Consider the following 12,178-nt stretch of genomic DNA (forward strand, 5'->3'; position numbering starts at 1 on the left):
GTTATGCACACCGTGTGTCCGAAACCGTTGCTTGTGTAACCAAGCCTGTCATGTCCTGTCCTGAGCTCTGTTCAGCCCTGTGGTTGGTCTTAACCTGTCCTGTGTCTTGCTCTGTGCTCTCAAATATGGACTATCAGGCGATGATGCAATCTATCTCATAAGCGAACTCATCCCCCGTTCTCACGCTAGGACTTGTTTGACTTATACGAGTACCTATGGTAGCAATAACCGGGCTCGTCCGGGATTTGAGCCCGGGACCTCTCGCACCCGAAGCGAGAATCATACCCCTAGACCAACGAGCCGTCAAAATGCATTGTAACGTCCTCGTTTTAGGCCGCGCTGTTACTTTCACAACGCGAGTCCACAGCTTCGGGCCCATTGTCCGCGTCCAGTACCGTCTCAAAAGATCACAACACAAGGCACTAGTTGTAAGCACAGTCATTTTGTGAAAATAACTTGGTAAGCAGAAAACCAGGGCAGAAAAAAGACTGAGACAGGGCATGGCAAAAGGACACGACTAATAGCCCTGGGCAGGGCAGAATAAAAGGGCATACGTGGTAGACGACCTGCAAGGATAGACGGCAGAGAACTCCGGGCAAAGGGCAGAGATGCGAGGACTGAAGATAGAAGCGGAAGGCAGAGAACAGAGTACGAGACAAAGGAAAGGAAAGAGGATAAGGAGAAGAGAGTGGTTTAAAACGGGGTCCCTTCTTTCTTGCTGCCCGTTCCGTCCCGTCCTGCTCAGGATGGGACATGACCGGCCATGTCTTGTTCTGCCTTTTGCCCGTTTGCTGGTTTACTCTTCTGTCCCAACGGCTCCTCCACATGCAACGCCACACAAATAATGAAGATTGCACGTCAAGGAAGCCCCGATTGTCCCAGCCAAGCTCGGCTGCTAGGCGTAATGCTCGCTCATTGCAGTCTGTAGCCGGCGCTTTATGTCATAACCTTGTGAGACGATAGTGGGCGTGGCCAGTGTGCTCGGAGCCGCGCATCTTGTGATGTGAAAGTAACGCCGCGGCCCAGAATTCGGACGTTGCGACGAGTTGTATCGGCTCGTTGGTCTAGGGGTGTGATTCTCGCTTAGGGTGCGAGAGGTCCCGGGTTCAAATCCCGGACGAGCCCAGTTATTGCTATGACAGTTTATCACCAGTCATCACATCATACCAATGACTATGAGTCCTTGTGGGAAACTTTGTGCTTCTCTGCTGTAGGTGTAAATTGATGCGAGCAGGACAGTGTTAAACACTGTCACAGCAGGACAGTGTTAAACACTCAGTTAAACACTGTCAGCAGGACAGTGTTAAACACTGTCCTGCTGCCCACGGACTGCAAGCTTGTTCAAACACGCGGGCGTGAAAATATATGGGACCTTGGAAGCGAGTTGGATCACTGCGCTGGGCTTAAGAGATTGTCCCACATTTGCATGGAATTGTGAACTGGAATAGCTATCTTGGAGTTCAGTAGGTGCAGTTCATAGCCCTGCCATTCTTAAGACCTGAACCTATCTGGTTTCTGAGATACACCTCCGCGAAGATGTGCAAATTGTTTGGGGAAGACAATTTCAAATTCACTCAGACAACCATGATGATATAATGTCATTTAATCATGTTGACGGAACAGAATTTGTGTTATTTAGAACAGTTTATTCCACTAACAGCTTACCAACAATTATAACTGGGCTTGTGTCAAGACATCTAATGCTTGCCTCAACATTCTAAAATGTGGAAAATTGCCCTTAATGACATCTAATATCGGCGAGACAACGATAACGCTCAATGTCATGATATACCTGGTTCTCAATTGCCGAGACGAGTTTAGACCGTATCGTGCTCAAACACTATATGTAATTAGACTCAATAACAAAGTAGACTATTTAGGTGTCAGGTGCCTAACCTAGTTTGTGCGTCCTAAAGCCCATATCATCAGTAAAAATGTAGGGCAGTTGAACAGTTATGAGACTTATGCGACCTCTCACGAGGGAACCAAATGTCATCAGCAGTAGCAGCATCATATACTTCTATGCCCTCCGCAAAACATGGCTTTTCAGCTCAAGGGTCACAGGTACAGGTGGCTGCAGTTGAAATGGTCATAACTAGGGTCCGGCACTTTTTGGCCCCAACTCGCGTTTAACTGCGAGGTGTACTATAGTTCAGCGTGTACTGGAAGCGCAGCGGGCTCCTCCGGGATCTGAAACTGGGACCTCTCGCAACCGAAGCGAGAATCATACCCCAGACGAATGATCCGTCGACAACTTTTGAAATGCCCTTGTTGCAGGCCGCGCCGCTATTTTCACATCGTGAGTAGACAGCTCCGATCCCACTGTTCGCAGCTAGCACCGTCTCATAAGGTCATGACACAAGACTCTAGTTAGAACAGCATGCGAGCATCCTTAAGTGTTGAAGTACCTGTGACGAGCACCTATGACGGTAAGAACTGGGCTCGTCCGGGATTTGAACCCGGGACCTAACGCACCCTAAGCGAGAACCATACCCCTAGACCAACGAGCCGGTGGTAAATGCTGCAACGTCCCAATTCTGGCCCGCGCCGTCACTTTTACATCAAAGGTTGTGGTGCTCCGAGCACAGTAATGACACCCACCATCCTCTCACAAGGTTATCCCGTAAAGCGCTGTCTACAGACTGACCTGAGAGAGCTGTAGTAGCCCCAGTAGCAGACCTTAGCTATTGGGGTTTCATTGACGTCCAGGCTTCAAAGTATTTGTGGCGATACATGTGGAAGGACCGTTAGGAAAAAAGGCAGAAACAACAAACGGGCAAACCACAGAACAGTGCATGACCGGTCATGTCCTGTCGTTACAGGTGCGGAACGGGACGGGCGTACAACACAGAAGGGATCCTGTTTTGACCTGAGCTCTGCTTTTTCTCCTCTCTCCTTTGCCCCGGTCTCGTACTCTGTTCTCTGTCTTCCCCTTCTATCTTCAGTCTTTGCATCTCTACGCTTTCCCTTGGGTCCTCTGTCGTCTATCCTTGCTGGTCATCTGCCGTGCACATCCTTTCGTTCTGCCCTGTGCGTTGCTCTACCCTGGCCATCAGTCGTGACCTGCTGCCCTGTCCTGTCTCAGTTCTTTAGATGGTTTTCGGTTTACCAATTTGCTTACATAAACGCACTAATAACCGGTGCATTATGTTGTGAGTCCTTGAGACGGTACTGAGAGCGCACAGTGGGCCCGGAGCTGTCGAACTGCGGTGTGAAAGTAGCGGCGCGGCACGAAACCAGGACGTTACGCTTAAGTCTGTACGGCATAACCTTGTGAGACGATGGTAGGTGTTGCTGGTATGCTTGGAGCCGTACACCGCGCGATGTGAATGTTGTGGTGCGGAGCGGCATTGTGGCGTTACGGCGCGAGTTATCGGCTCGTTGGTCTAGGGGTATGATTCTCGCTTAGGGTGCGAGGGGTCCCGGGTTCAAATCCCAGACGAGCCCAGGTATTGCTATCAAAGGTACTCGTGTACATCGAACAAGGCCTAGCGTGAGAAGGGCTTATGAGTTTGGTGGTATCTTCACGTGATAGTCCATTGTTGAAGCGCTAGTCATGGTAGCAAACCACCTGATGTGCTCTGACTGCAGGCGCTATAAAGATTTAAAGGGGTATGCAGCCTGTTGTCCACTTTTCACTTATTGTTGCCCCGTCACATTGATGGAACACACAGTGACGAGGCGCAGAAAAGCACGGAAACCCATATGTGCTTCGACGCTCCGAAGAAGTATACGGGTGTCCTTAATGTCAACAACCGAGCTCGTCCGGGATTGGAACCCGTGACCTATCGCGCCATAAGCGAGAATACCCCTGGGCCAGCGCACTGACTGAAACCGTCCAAACGTGGCGGGACTAAACAGCTGACCAGACCTGTTGACAATCCCATTCTCCGAGCCTAAGGCACCGATCGACACCAAACCTTCTTCGCTCGATACCGTTTGGTCGATAACGTGTGCTATCCAGGGCAAGGTGACCTTGGATTAGGTGAAAGCCCACCAAAAATATTTAAAACGTGGGCAGGCTGTGTCTGAAACCGTTGCAGACTGTGTCTGAGACCGTTGTACGACCGTTGCCTGTTCCGTCATGTCCTGTCCTGAACTTCGTTCTGCCCTGTCGTCGGTTCTGACCTGCCTGGTGTCCTGCTTTGGGCTTTACGTGCTGCTTGTCCCGCCACGCTTTGCTCTTTCGCTCTGTTTTTCGGCAGGAGAGGGGACAGAGAGCTCTGCCCTATCCGCCTAACGAGGTGAAAAATTGCTATGTCAAGGTTGAAATATACGTCAGTCCATTGGGGAACAGATGAGTCATTTGGCTTCATACGTCAACATACAATTAGGCGAAGCCATCGCAACGCAATGCACAACAACGCAGTGCCGGATGTCATCGCTCTGACTGTCCCTCATCGGCCACGGTTGGCAGTCACGGGTCGAAACGACGGCCCACAAGTGTCACTTCTGCCCAAAGGCCGGGGTGAAAAAGTTTCTGACTTGCTGGATATGATCGGTGACAAAAACTGACACTTTTGTAAACCGATTGATGACAAATTTACAAAAATGTAAGCAAATTTCAAGAGACCAGACCATACTACAACTTGCTATCCCGGCCAAAAGAAGCTCAAAGCTTAGTGATGGTCTTTGCTCGTTAACACTTGCGGCGTGAGCATGTGTAGAACACATGTCGAAGCGTTGACGTTTCGCTGTATGAGCATATTAAGCCACAACATACTGCCAAACAAAGTAGCTTTAATCAGAATAATCTTAAGCAGGTGCCAAAAGTATATTGCAAACTGTACTTTATCAGTGCTGACAGAGCCGATACACATGACGGTAACGTCCAAATTCTGAACCGCGCCGTTACTTTCACATCACACGGTGTGCGGCTCTCAGTACACTGGCCACACCCACCATCGTCTCACAAGGTTATGGCGTTGAATGATGGCTACAGACTGTCGTGAGGGAGCATAGCCCTAATGGCCGAGCTTGGCCGGGACAATCGGGGTCGCAGTGACGTGCAAACTTCAAAATATTTGTGGCACTACATGTGGAGGAGCCGTTAGGACAGAAGGCTGTAACAGCACACGGGCAAAAAATAGAACAAGACATGGCCGGTCATGTCTCGTCCTAAGCGGAATGGGACGGGACGGGCAGCAAGACAGGAGGGATCCTGTTTTAATCTGCTCTTTGCTCCTTCTCCTCTTTCCTTTCCTTTGTCTCGTACTCTGTTCTCTGCCTTCCGCTTCTATTTTCAGTCCTTGCATCTCCGCGCTTTGTCCGGACTTATTTGCCGTCTATCCTTGCAGGTCGTCTGCCACGTATGCCCTTTCATTCTACACTGCACGTTGTTCCACCCAGGATTATTAGTCGTGTCGTTTTGTCACGTCCTGTCTCAGTCCTTTTTCTGCATTCCGGGCCGTAGAACGGCCCGGAAACCCATATGCCCTTCTTCGGTTGGAAGAACTATGCGGGCATGTTTGACAGCATCCGCCGGGCTCGCTCGGAACCTGAGCCCGTGACCTGCCGCATCCTAAGCAACAATCATACCCCTAGGCCAACGGGCTGACCAAAACATTTCAAACGGGGCAGGACTAAACGGCTGACCAAACCTGTTGACAATCCCATGCTCCGAGCTCATGGCAAAGATCGACTCCAAACTTTCTCCATTCGATACCGCTTGTCGACAATGGATCCTATCCAGAGCAAGGTGACCTTGTATTAGGTAAAAGGTCATCAACAGTATTAAAAGGTATGCAGACCGTGTGTCCGAGACCGTTGCCTGTGCATCCGTGGCCTGTTCCGTCATGTCCTGTCCTGAACTTTGTTCTGCTCTGTCGTCGGTTTTGACCTGCCTGGTGTCCTGCTCTGTGCTTTGTGTACTGCTTGCCCTGCCACACCTTGTTCTGTCACTCTGTTTCTTTGGCAGAATAGAGTGCAGACAGCGCTGGACTACCCGTCTAACAAAGTAAAAAATGGTGAAGTTAATGTAAAAATATACGTCAATCCATTAGGGAACAGGTGAGGGTCTCTTGGTTTCATACATCACCATGCAGTTAGGTGAAGCCACCGCAACGCAACGCACAACAACGCAGTGCCGGAGGTCACTGCTCTGATGGCCCCTCAACGGTCACGGTTGGCGGTCTCGGGTTAAAAAAGGGGCCCGCAGGCTGCGCATGCATGCTTGGGTTTACTACTGAAAGAACCCTTTTTGTGATATGCTCATATCCCATTGTGTCAAAAAGTGTAACTTTATCCTTTTCTGCGTGTATGAAATTCATCACTACCTAACGCCCAAGGTTCCTTAACGTCCCATCCAGCCCCACGTTTTCCCTCATCTCCTGAACTGTTTAATGGTCTGTACAATGTTGAAGTAACGACGCGTCCCAGAATTGGGGCGTTACAACTATGCATACTGGCTCGCTGGTCTACGGGCATGACTGTCGCTTAGGGTGCGAGAGGTCCCCGGTTCAAGTCCAGGACGAGTCCGGTTTTTGCCGCTAAAACGCGTACTACCCGGTGCTTAGAAGCGGATGTGGGTTTCCGCGCCCTTCTGCGTCCCGAGGAGTTTCGAGCGCGAGGGTATACTTGCCTGTTAGCATAATGTTTTAAAGAGACTCGTGGCAACAACCAGGCAAAATCGGCGTCCTGAAAGCTCAAACCGAGGGCTTTTGACACGTTCTTGGGTTGAAGGATTAAGCGCTGGAGGATTTTAGGAAATAAAGTGCTTACATATGATGCATGGTGTTGATATTATACCTGATACCAATGTGCAGTTGAAAGCATAGAGGTGAAAACCGAACACCCTTTACAGCAATAAATGGGCTTGTCCGGTCTTTGAACCCGGTATGTCTCGCACCGAATGCGAAAGCCATATCCCTAAACCAACGAACGGTTGAATAACCAGATACTATCAATAATAATAAGATAGGTAAAAGGTAAAGGGTAATATGGGTAGTACCGGCATAATGATATGGGCGTGGACAATATGGGTAATAGGTAATGAGCATCGGTAATATGCAATACCCTGTACAAGAATGAGGCGAAAGGACAGAGGAAGGCGTTGCAGGACGGGCAGCACAGAGAGCACTGAGGAAGACTACTGGTGGTAAGGGAACGGTGACAGGGCAGAGGGGAGGACAGGGCAGTGTGCACAGGGAAGTGTTCAGTGCACACCCATCGCATGTCTCCTTAGCTCTGAGTGCCATCCAGTCCTTTTTTGTTCTGTTCTTTTTCTGTTTCGAACCCAGTTCTCCACCCTGCACTGTTCTTCGTCGCGCTCCGTCCCCGTCCTGGGTACTGCTCCCCCTCTGTTCTTCCCTCTCACCGTTACTGCCCCCCCCCCCCTCCCCTCCCTCCCCCAGTCGTCTTACTAAGTGCTCTCTGTTCTACCCATCCTGCGACGCCTTCCTAAATTATAAGCTGCTATCTCATAGGCTTTACATAAAGTATTCAACCAATGTGGTACATTGTGTGATGACACTGGTCAATAGCTTCATCGTGGCACTATCACGGTTCTGTACTGTGGCGTGGGATAATGAACAACAATATGGTTTTTCGACTGCAATCCATGCCGCCTCATAATAAATTTCAGCATGAAAAGATGGGTCACGCATGCGCTCTTGCATTGACTTCCCATCCAACGACTGACCAAACACACATCATACAATATACAAATCACTTTCGACAAAGCAGACAACTAATAAGTGGCATCACTTGCTCAGCCTGCTTCGGGAATCCAGAAAACGCAGGTGAGGAAGATGCAAACACATGTTTTACTTCCATGGTCATACAACATGCTGCAGCCATCAGGCTGCTTTACAAAGAAAAAAAACAACAGGAAAATTTTACATGTGGTGAAACGACGCTGCAAACATGCTGCACATGGCTGGAGACATGACAAGTGCATGTAGTTATGGCTGGATGGGCAAAATTCAAGAAAATGATGAGGCTGCCAGTAAACACAAGGCTCATGATAAACATATCATTAAGTGCTGTCCATGACACCAATAGCAATAATGTTCCACCTTTCTCATCACTCAGCATATCACGCAAGTTAAAGTGACTATGGCATTGATTACTCAGGAGCAATGTTCACCTGCATACAATATTTGTGAGGACATTACATTGTGCATCAGTAATAATAAAGCTCTATCTTTTCAGAATTTTTTTAAGGAAAGACAATTTTGCAAAGCCATATAATGTGAGTCTACACTGAGCATGTCCATTAATGAGCTGCACACACCAGCCCCTACTGCCAAAATGAATTGCTGATATAATGACATACAATGGATTAGTTACATGCTGTAATATGTCAATAGGTTGAAAATGTTGGTAAGATCATAATGAAGTACTGGTACCAGTACTGGCCTTTGTACACTCCTGCAACAAAAGTGCTAGCGTTTTTCTCAGTTTGCCAGCATTCCTTTGTCATGTTTAAACACAAACATAAAGGTAGAGGCAGGCATCAATATCAATGGGGATAAATATATCATACATCAGTACATCACATTTTACTGGGAGCCAGTAGACTGAAGAATACCAAAACAATGCTCTCTCAGAAGAACTATCCTGACACGCATACTCCCCATCGCATCAATACCAATACAAGCCACTGGCACACACCACCAGTGATCACACGCATTTCGAGCCCCCGATTCACACTCTTTTGTCAAATAAGTGTGATCTCACACTTGCACAGCCCGCGGGAATATCAAACTGCAGGTTTTCTCACAATTTCCGCACAGATCTGCAGTCACAGCGCCGGACTTTTTTACCGTGACCTCCCTTCGAAACAAAGTCCCAACGGGGGTTCATGGTGATGCCGTTCAAGAGGCTCTTCTTGTAAAGCACAATTTTATGTTCAAGAGTTAAATTTTTTGTACCATATGTGTAAAATACTTAGATATATATATATATATAAAATAACTGTAATGTTTCCCCAATTTCACAATGCCTTGCTAACCCATAAACCCGTGCAAGGTTCTGTGCTTCGGTACACAAGGCGCCAACCGAGCTGTCTGTAAGAGATACGTTAGTAGAAGAAGAAAAAAAATGCCGGCAGGGCAAAATATAAATTTGCCCGTCGCGTCTTCTTTCTTATAACTTCGGGAGAGTGCCCACTTTTTGGGTACCGTACTTTTTTGCAGACAGTGGCGTTCTTTTTTATAACATTGACTTGTGGCCTAGAAATCAGGAAAAATGGGCCATTCATGACGAGTGTCGCACAACCCTAAATTGCTCACGCTTGTGTTCTCGACACGCATTCAGCAGTAAAATCCTACTAACGGGCAATCATCTTCCGCGAAATGTACCACATGTGCAGCACCATCGCTTTTGCGAATGAATCAGCGGCCATGCTGTTTTGACCATAAACAAAAAACAGCCTGTAATACCACGAGGATCTACTGACGTTTCTATGGCGTCATTAGTCGGAAAGCGATTTTGAAATAGGCTCTAATTAAGCCTTTTCGTACTTTGCGGGCGTGTAACTCAGGAACTAGAGCGTTTTGGGTCTTAAAAAGGGCATATCCGTGAACTGCATCAAAATATCCTCAAGATAGCTATTTCAACTCAAAACGCCATACAGATGTGGAACATTCCCTTTAAAATCTTCAACCTCCAACCTTAGGACGTTTCAGTAACCCTGGGCATGATCCTTCAGGACGCGGGCATAGCCTGATGTTCGCCACGGGTCTCTTTTAAACATTTTGCTAGCAGGCAAATGTGCCTTCGCGATCGAAACTCCACGGGACGCGCAGGGGTGCGGAAACCCACATGCGCTTCTACGGATCGGGTAGTACGCGTTTTGACGGCAATATCCGAACTTGTCCGGGATTTGTACCGGGGACCTCTCGCACCCAAAACGAGAATCATACCCCTAGATCAGCGAGCCGGCAAAACACCGTGTAACATCCTCGTTTCGGGCCGTACTGTTGCTTTCACATCGCGAGTCGACAGCTCCGGGCCCATTGTCCGCACCCAGCACCGTCTCAAAAGATCACAACACAAGATACGGATTATTAGTGCAGTCATGTCGTGTAAATAAATTGGCAAATCGAAAACCAATGCAGAAAAAAGACATAGACAGGGCATGGTAAGAGGACATGACTAATAGCCCTGGGTGGAACAACGTGCAGGGTGGAATAAAAGGGCATACGCGGCAGACGACCTGCAAGGATGGACGGCAAAGGACTCCGGACAAAGGGCAGAGATGCAAGGACTGGAGATAGAAGCGGAAGGCAGAGAACAGAGTGCGAGACAAAGGAAAGGAGAGTGGAGAAGGAGCAGAAAGTGGTTTAAAACGGGATCCCTTCTGTCTTGCTGCCCGTCCCGTCCCGTCCCGCTCAGTACGGGACATGACCGGCCATGTCTTGCTCTGTCTTTTGCCCGTTTGCTGATCCTGCCTTCTGTCCTAACGGCTTCCCCACATACAATGTCACAAAAATAATGAAACTCGCACGTCAAGGCAGCCCCGATTGTCCCGGCCAAGCTCGGCTACTAGGTCTACACTCCCTCATCACGGTCTGTACCCAGCGCTTTACGTCATAACCTTGTGAGACGATGGTGGTTGTGGCCAGTGTGCTCGGACCCACGCACCATGAGATGTGAAAATAACGGCGCGACCCAGAATTGGGACGTTACGGTGAGGTGTATCGGCTCGTTGGTCTAGGGGTATGATTCTCGCTTAGGGTGCGGGAGGTCCCGGGTTCAAATCCCGGACGAGCCCGGTTATTGCCTGCACAGGTGCTCATCTCCACCAGCAATGTATAGAAACGCATGTGGATATGCGAGCACTCTTGAGTCTTGTGGAATAGTGAGCGCAAAGATATCTTCTGGCAACAATGTTAAAAAGATCCCCAAGGCGGTCATCGGATAAAGTCTGTGTCCTGCGGGCTCGGACCCAGGGTTAACAAGAGGTTCTATGGTGGAAAGATTTAACGCAGAAGATCAAATACGATCATGTTTTGGTGTATGCTTTAAGGTGATGGGATGATCAATGTATGTGCAGTTTCAGTTGCATTTACCTTTGTGGAAAGAGACTTGCACACCAACTCAATCCATAGAGGTGCTTATGGATTTATAATCCTTTCTGCGCCTTATAGCTGTGAGTTTGACGGTATATGTGATTTACGTTCCAATGTTTAGAAATGACCCATTGTATCTAATCAAACCAAGTCCGTTGGCTGAGCTCTTGATCCCGGCGTAAACTACGCACGCTAAGGCTGAATAATTGGGTGCACATGACATAGAATGAGAGTGCAAGCTACATACCAGCCCGTTGCTTCCCAGTTATTTGCGTCCTTGATGAGAGACAAGATACGAAAGGACAGGCTAGTAAAGCGACAGAGCAAAGTGTACCAGGACTAGCAGCACGTAAAGCCCAGAGCAGGACACCGAGCATGCCAAGAATTCAATATATTAAGTCAAAAACTTGCGTCTTCAGTTAGCCTGTTGCAAATCACACATACGACCAAATCCATCGAAATTCAGTATGCATTGGCCGCTGAATGACATTACTACAATGGGTGCCCACGTTACACATCACACATACCTTTGGATATACCCAAGTGAATCATCATTGAAAGACTCTGGAAGCCACATGCTCTAATTAAATAACAATCGTCGAAGTCGGTGAGGAGGAAGGGGGACGAGGAGTACCGGTGATGGGAACAGCCTGGCTCAGCAGGGCTTTGAGCCGGGGACCTCTCGCACCCGGGGCAAGAATCATGCCCCGAAGCTACCGAGCCAAAACCACCCTCTCTCAACCCTAGTTGTTGATAACACCGTCACTTTCACATCGCAAGTCGACAGCTCCAGACCCACTGTCCCTACCCAGTGCCGTCTCAAAGGCTCGGAACACGAGGTACTGGTTATTAGCGTCGTCAGTTCGTGACAAAAAAAGGAAAGCCGATGCGGAGAAAGAACTGAGACAGGACAGGACAGGACGCGAGTGATAGCGCTGGGTGTAACAACGTACAGGGTGGACCAAAAGTGAGTACATGGTAGACCAGCCAGGACAGAGGCAGAGGTGCAAAGCAGACCAAAAGACAGAGAACAATTTTTTTTAAAACTTCTGTATTGTATGCCCATTTCGTCTCATCCCGCTCAGGACGGGACATGACCGGTCATGCCTTGTTCTGTATTTTGCCTTTTTTGCTGATCATGCTTCCTGTTGCAATAGTTCCTC

At 48.5% G+C, this 12,178-nt stretch overlaps 1 non-coding gene across 1 annotated transcript; it reads right to left on the reverse strand.

The window, feature by feature from the left end:
• Positions 1–230: 230 nt before the first annotated feature.
• On the reverse strand, positions 231–302 carry TRNAP-CGG (transfer RNA proline (anticodon CGG)). Its single transcript has one exon. It is a non-coding gene; the product is annotated as a tRNA-Pro (tRNA).
• Positions 303–12,178: the final 11,876 nt, after the last annotated feature.

Source organism: Pollicipes pollicipes, unplaced genomic scaffold (assembly GCF_011947565.3).
Source record: "Pollicipes pollicipes isolate AB1234 unplaced genomic scaffold, Ppol_2.1 Scaffold_6138;HRSCAF=7277_pilon_pilon_pilon, whole genome shotgun sequence".
NCBI lineage: Eukaryota > Metazoa > Arthropoda > Thecostraca > Pollicipedomorpha > Pollicipedidae > Pollicipes > Pollicipes pollicipes.